The sequence below is a fragment of the Corapipo altera genome, unplaced genomic scaffold (genome assembly GCF_003945725.1).
Source record: "Corapipo altera isolate COAL_440 unplaced genomic scaffold, ASM394572v1 230, whole genome shotgun sequence".
Taxonomy (NCBI): Eukaryota; Metazoa; Chordata; class Aves; order Passeriformes; family Pipridae; genus Corapipo; species Corapipo altera.
In genome coordinates this window covers 217,615-223,864 of record NW_020885002.1, presented here as the reverse complement: position 1 = coordinate 223,864, position 6,250 = coordinate 217,615, and the positions used below count along the sequence as shown (strand labels likewise).

The following is a 6,250-nucleotide window of genomic DNA, read 5'->3' as shown; positions in this document are numbered from 1 at the left end:
TAATTGTGCCATAAAGTAACACATGCTTGATTATAATTCTAAAAGAAAATCTTATCTGCAAACCATATGCTCCGTGATGCCCTTATGCAGATTGTTATTTTTGTCTGACAATATTCAAGTCAACTATTTTTTAAAAAACTCACAAAGCAGTATAACATTTTGCTTTTTGCTTTCATCTCTCATACATCCACATACAGATATTTGACACTGCTGGCTTCTGGTGGGATGCATGAACTTTTGTGGGATATGGAGTACAAATGACTTTTCAGCTTCATTATTATACAGTTAATTTTATTTCATTTATACTATTATTATTTTCAGTTATAGTAACCTTGCAGTTCTGCTTTTTTATTCTTTCTACAAAAATAAGATTAAATTATTAATCTAAAAGAATTTGCAGCAGGAGGGGTTTGATTTATTGTTTTTTCTCATTTTCCATTTTTATGTTGGTTATTGATTTGATTTAAATTTTCTTATGGAGACAGTAAAATATTTGAAAGGGCAGGTCAGGGAACTGATCTATTCATGACTCCCTTAGGTTCTTTCTCCACTCCAAAGCCCAGTCTACAAAACATCGTTTTAAACAAATAACTTGAGGCTTATGAGTTGCTTTCAGTGAGGCTAATGATCTAAATTAAGGGACGTACACAAATCAGTCTTGTCGGGATGCAGGATGTGCATGTAGGAAGTGAGATGGGCACCTCAGTTGGTAACAGAGATAAATGAACTCCTGAACTTGCTATCTGATTATCCCAGCATTATTGTGCAAGTTTTTTCTTGAAAGGAAGGGGGTGGAAGAAACTCAGGGCAAGATAAGGAACAAGATCAGCCTCAAGAATCACTGCCATGCATATTGCTAAGTCCGATCATGACAAATTGTCTTTTACTTTTTGTATTCCTGCTTTTTTCCCCCCTTGGTTCTCCCTTCCTCACATCATGTACTACACATTTTCCTTTTTCCTTCCTGTCTCATTTCCTCCATATTCTCTTCTGGCCACATCTGGGGTTGTTGTGAGGTAGAAGCTTTCCAGCTTCAAGACTTATCAACTCTCTAAACTGATACTGAGAAAGAATGAAGCGAAGTGAGGAGCTGAGACAGTGTAGAATCTAAAGGCACCAGGATGTGTATTTGAGAAAACTGCCTCAAGTTACACCAAGGAAGATTTAGATTGGATATTAGAAAAAATGTCTTCACTGAAAGAAGCAGTGGAACAGGCTGTCCAGGGAACTGGTGGAGTCACCATCCCTGGAAGTGTTCAAAACAACATGTGGATGTGGCAGCTGGGGACAAGGTTTAGTGGTGGCCTTGGCAGTGCTGGATTAATGGTTGGACTTGATGATCTTAGAGGTCTTTCCCAGCTGTAACAATTCCATGATCCTGTGATTCAGACTCAGCACTCCATGTCTTCCCTAGCATTTGAAAATCTTGAGAGAGCTCGTGTTTGCCAACCGATTAATTAATAGCTAAGTAAGAAGTGGCATTTTTATTGTTGGAGTGCCCATCTGGGATTTTTATGAAGAATGGTTATTAGTTTGACAGAATTCAGGTTTTTTCGTTCTTGATTTGGTAATAAATATGAACTCAGTGGATGACAGAGCGACATGCAGTCATATGTACAGTCAGCTGCCTGCCTCATAAGAGGTACCTGTTCAAGAAAATTAGTTTGAATACCAATGCAAAGCCATGTCTTTCAGAGGAAGGAATAAAAGGAAAATCAGACAGACTGAAAAGTGGCTTTAGAGTTGGTTGTCAAGCAGCTCTGCCCCAGCTGTGCACAAAACTATGTAGTAAAAAAGGACCATGAAAAATCCCTGCTTTTACAAAGGGATAATTATGCAATAAACAAAGTTACCTTTTAAAATAACCTTGTTGAGAATGAAAATGGAATATTGTATTCAGTTCTAATACCCTTGTATTGTGCGTGTGGTACTATCTCATTTTCTGTTCCAGTCCTACCTATGTAATCAGCATCTTGTCTATCTTCCCAAAATGCACAATTTTATTTTATTGAGAGTCCATTTCAACCCAGACCTAAAATTAGGGGCAGATTCAGAGATGCTCTTACTTTCTCTTAAGTGTTTCACTAATCACTCCCTGATGGCAATTACCAGGGAAAACACAAATGTAATAATATTGTCACATAAATGAAAAGGTGCCACAAATGAAAGCATTTACAGATTATTTGAGTGCCGAAAATACTTGAGAACAGACAAGTGGCAATTGATTTGCAACATCTCTGCTGGGAAACTCCATAAAATCATAATTAGTGCTCTGCCTCTTATTATTCTGACTTGGTTGGGAGATAGACTGCAGATGACTTTTTAATGGCTTTGGTTGTGAATTTTTCCTTTGTTATCAGACCACAACAGCAACAAGAACAGTGTTCTCACTCTACTCAATCTGCCAAAGTGTCTTTTGGACCAGATGGTTTTGGCTTCACTAAACTAAATTTAAATCATTAAATTACTGCACCGTGTCCCGCATTATCATCTTGGCAGACCTGGCAGCTAGAAGTTGGTTTCCATCAGTAGGTTTTGGTCCAAGGTAAAAATTTACTCAGTACAGAATGATTTAAGTTTATCCAGTTATTTGCTTTATTGGTGCTTCCTTCTACCGCTCATTCATATTCCCAATTTCATCCAGGCCTCCTGCAACGCGGGATTGGTGATTATTGTTTTCGTTGGGAAGTGACGGTTGGTGTTGACAAAACATAGGATCAATAAAGAATTGTAAGTGATCAATTCTCTATTGTTCTCCTGTTCCTTGATGTTTCCCAGAGTTAGGTCACCTGGGGAAATAGTGGAGATAAACAAAAGATTAAGGTAGTTAGGAAAAATGAGGGGAGTAATGAAATTCTAGTCCTTTGACAGATATGAGAGGAACATCAATAATGACTAAATGCATTTGTAGTGTTTGCTGTAACAATCTAAATAACATAATAAGGTCTCCTGTTAATAAAAAAGATTGAAAAATATTAAGGACACTTTATTGTAATAAAAATTAGCGATTTCTATTCATTTTCATGTATTTATAGCACTATATTAGTCACCATAAAAAATGTGAAGGGTTTTAAAAAGGGATTTTGCTGGGTTTTTTTCTTTTTCTGCTATATAAGGAAATCATTGGACCTTTATTATAATTGTAAGGATTTTTTTTTAATAGAATTGAAGAAAACAGAATGAAAAATCCTACCTATCTTTTCAGTGAAGAGCATTTCAAAGATCATTTTATACACAATGTGGAAAAAAAGCAATTAATGCAGGCTCTGAAATCAGGAATTAAAGAGACAAAATAACAGGACAGGGATAAGCAGTTGTGAGGGGAACTAACATACTAGCATGGGGATGAATGCAGTAAATGAATAAGACTTGGTTAATGACACAAGAAACTGAGGAGTAGAATGGGGATGACAATCTGAGAAAAACTCGTTTTGTGAAGAAGGGTGGAAAAGTTCTAACATGGTGACCTATAGCTCAGATATTGACTGGAGAAGACTGGAGCATATCGATCACCAGTCAACTTCAACACTGAATAAGCACTGAAACCAGAAGGTGGTGCTTTTTATGTTCGGCTAAACAAAGGCTAAGAATGTTCTGGAAAATTTAGAAGTGAAAAATAAGCTGCACTGAGGATGAATTTGATTTATGCTATACAGAAATAGGTAAATTTTTTGGTGTACATCCAATCACAGAACCATAGAACCACAGAACCACAGAACCAAAGAATTTTTGGTGTTAGGGACACCTTCCACTAGACCACGTGGCTCCAAGCCCCATCCAGCCTGGCCTCGACCACTTCCAGGGTTGGGGCAGCCACAGTGTCTCTGGACAAGGTATTTGAGTGCAAATGACTGAATTTGTAGACAAAATTAAGAAAGAAAAAATTAAGAAAACCTTCCACTTAAGTTCTCCGGACTGAAGAATCCACATATAAATCCAACTTTTAACCAGTTATAATGGCAAACAATTCATGATGATCATATCATACCACTGACCATGCTGTAATTGCATGTGATCTCTCTGAATTCATCCTAATTTTTGTTGGCATGACATAAAAAATGCTATTCCAGGATCTCCAGGGTCACCCTTCTAACTCCTTTCACCTTAGTTTTCTCCATCTTGAAGTCAGCAGTTCTCTGCACCACTGTGGGGGAACGTGAATGCCTCTCTAATGTGGAAAAAGAAAAAAAAAGGTTGTGTGGAAAATTAAGGCAAGGAGAAATTAATGAAAATGCAAGTAGCAGCAGTAATTAAAGCCTCTGTCTTTATAAAGATACTAAATGTCCCCGTTCACTTCTTGTTCATATTGCCTGCCCCTTTTCCATGGTATGTGACCATATGTTTAACAATTAGCTTGGAACAGATTTTTCTGTGCAATTTTTATTGCCCTTATGTCAATCCTAGGCTGTATTTTGCATAAAATTAGTCAAAAAATCAGTGGAAAAAGAAAGTATAATTTTAATTGCAAATTAAAGTGCTGTGATCAATATTCCAAACATGCTGAGCTATAATATCAGAAACCATACTAAGAATAACATTTATATGCAGCTATTCCTTTCTGACAGATTTTCTGCCTAAATACCATGCCCAGTAAGGAAAAGAAGACAAACAGTGAAAAATCTCATTCTGGGAACACACTGTGTGATCAGGAGAACAATGTAGAAATCAAAGATGTCCCTGAGGGATATGTTTGTCTGAGTCAGTTCAAAACTCTTTAAACTGGTCTTTCAGAAGAACATGATGCTCTTATTTGTTCTGTTTTGCAGCAATGTGCTGATTAATGCTTGTGCAAATTTTGAGAAAACTAGTTTGGTATAAGGATTTGCTTTCCTTCACCCCTTCTGCTCCCTCTCTTTTTTTTTTTTTTTTTTTTTTGTGGACTCAGAAGCTGATTAAGCCAAGATCAAACTTAAAGGGGACACTCAAAGAAACTTTGGTGCAAAAGGAGGTAGCAAATACTGAGGCTTCTGTTGTTCTTCATAGCTCCATATTTACAAAAAATAATTATAAACACTCTTTCACTGACACAAGAGATTTCCAGATTTGGAAGGGATTCCTGAGATATCAAACTTCCCCTAACAATGTAGGCAACTATGTCACAGAATCATAGAATCATAAACACATACAATCAAAAACTAATAGAATCCTAAACACATAGTATTGTAAAATTATAAACTCATAATCATAGAATCACAGAATGGTTCGGGTTGGAAGGGGACCTCAAAGACCATCCAGTTCCACCCCCCCACCGTGGACAGGGACATCTTCCACTAGCCCAGGTTGCTTAAAGCCCCATCCAACCGGACCTTGAACGTTTCCAGGGATGGGGCAGCCACAGCTTCTCTGGGCAACCTGTGCCAGGGCCTCACCACCCTCACAGCACAGACTTTCTTCCCCATATCTAATCTAAACCTGGTCTCTGCCAGTGTGAAGCCATTTCCCTTTTCCTGCCATTCCAAGGCCCTCTCCAGCTCTCTTGTAGCTCGTAGGCACTGGAAGGGGCTCTAAGGTCTCCCTGGAGGCTTCTCTTCTCCAGGCTGGACACCCCCAGCTCTCCCAGCCTGTCTCCAGAGCAGAGGTGCTCCAACCCTCTGAGTCTCTCTGTGGCCTCCTCTGGACTTGCTCCAGCAGCTCCACATCCTTCTGATGCTGGGGGTCCCAGAGCTGGACATGGTACTTCAGGTAGGGTCTCACCAGAGCAGAGGGGGCGAATCATCTCCCTCAACTTCCCGGCCATGCTGTGGGGATGCAGCCCAGGATACAGTTGGCTTTCTGGGATGCCATTTCACGTTCTTCGAGGAACAAACTTAAAGGCAGTTGCACAGCAGATACTACAGAAAAAGGATGTGCTCCTTTTAAGTATTAACCTCACAGTCTCTGCTGACCAGGGTGTTATAAGTAGAATGGTGATGATCTCATATGAAAAAATCTCCAGTGAGAAGCAAACACCTAGTAGAAGAGGTGAGAATAGGGGAATAGAGTTCTCCTTCTAGTTCAAAATATCACAGATATTTTTAGTGAAAACCTCACTTTATCAGAGGACTGATGCTGCATAAAGCAAATTGCTGCTCCACTATTTTCTCTGCCCTGATCTTTCCAGTGTAAGCAATGAGATTCACAAAACAACTTCTTACATCACAGCAGGAGTGGGAAAAAGCTTGCTTTAAAATACAGCGTGTTATTTCATCTCTGTGTGAGTCAAAATACTAGGAAACTTACTTTCCTGCAGAATATTTACCTGCCTTGGACA

The 6,250-nt window shown here is 38.8% G+C and overlaps 1 long non-coding RNA gene across 2 annotated transcripts; it reads right to left on the bottom strand.

Annotated features, from left to right (window-relative positions):
- Positions 1-2,571: 2,571 nt before the first annotated feature.
- LOC113958698 lies at positions 2,572-5,840 on the bottom strand. Of its 2 annotated transcripts, XR_003531576.1 has the most exons (4): positions 5,695-5,840; positions 3,996-4,168; positions 3,194-3,266; positions 2,572-2,789 (listed from the first exon to the last, which is right to left on the bottom strand). It is a non-coding gene; the product is annotated as an uncharacterized LOC113958698 (long non-coding RNA). The 2 variants fall into 2 exon arrangements; XR_003531577.1 differs by lacking the exon at positions 3,194-3,266.
- Between the last annotated feature and the right edge of the window lie 410 nt (positions 5,841-6,250).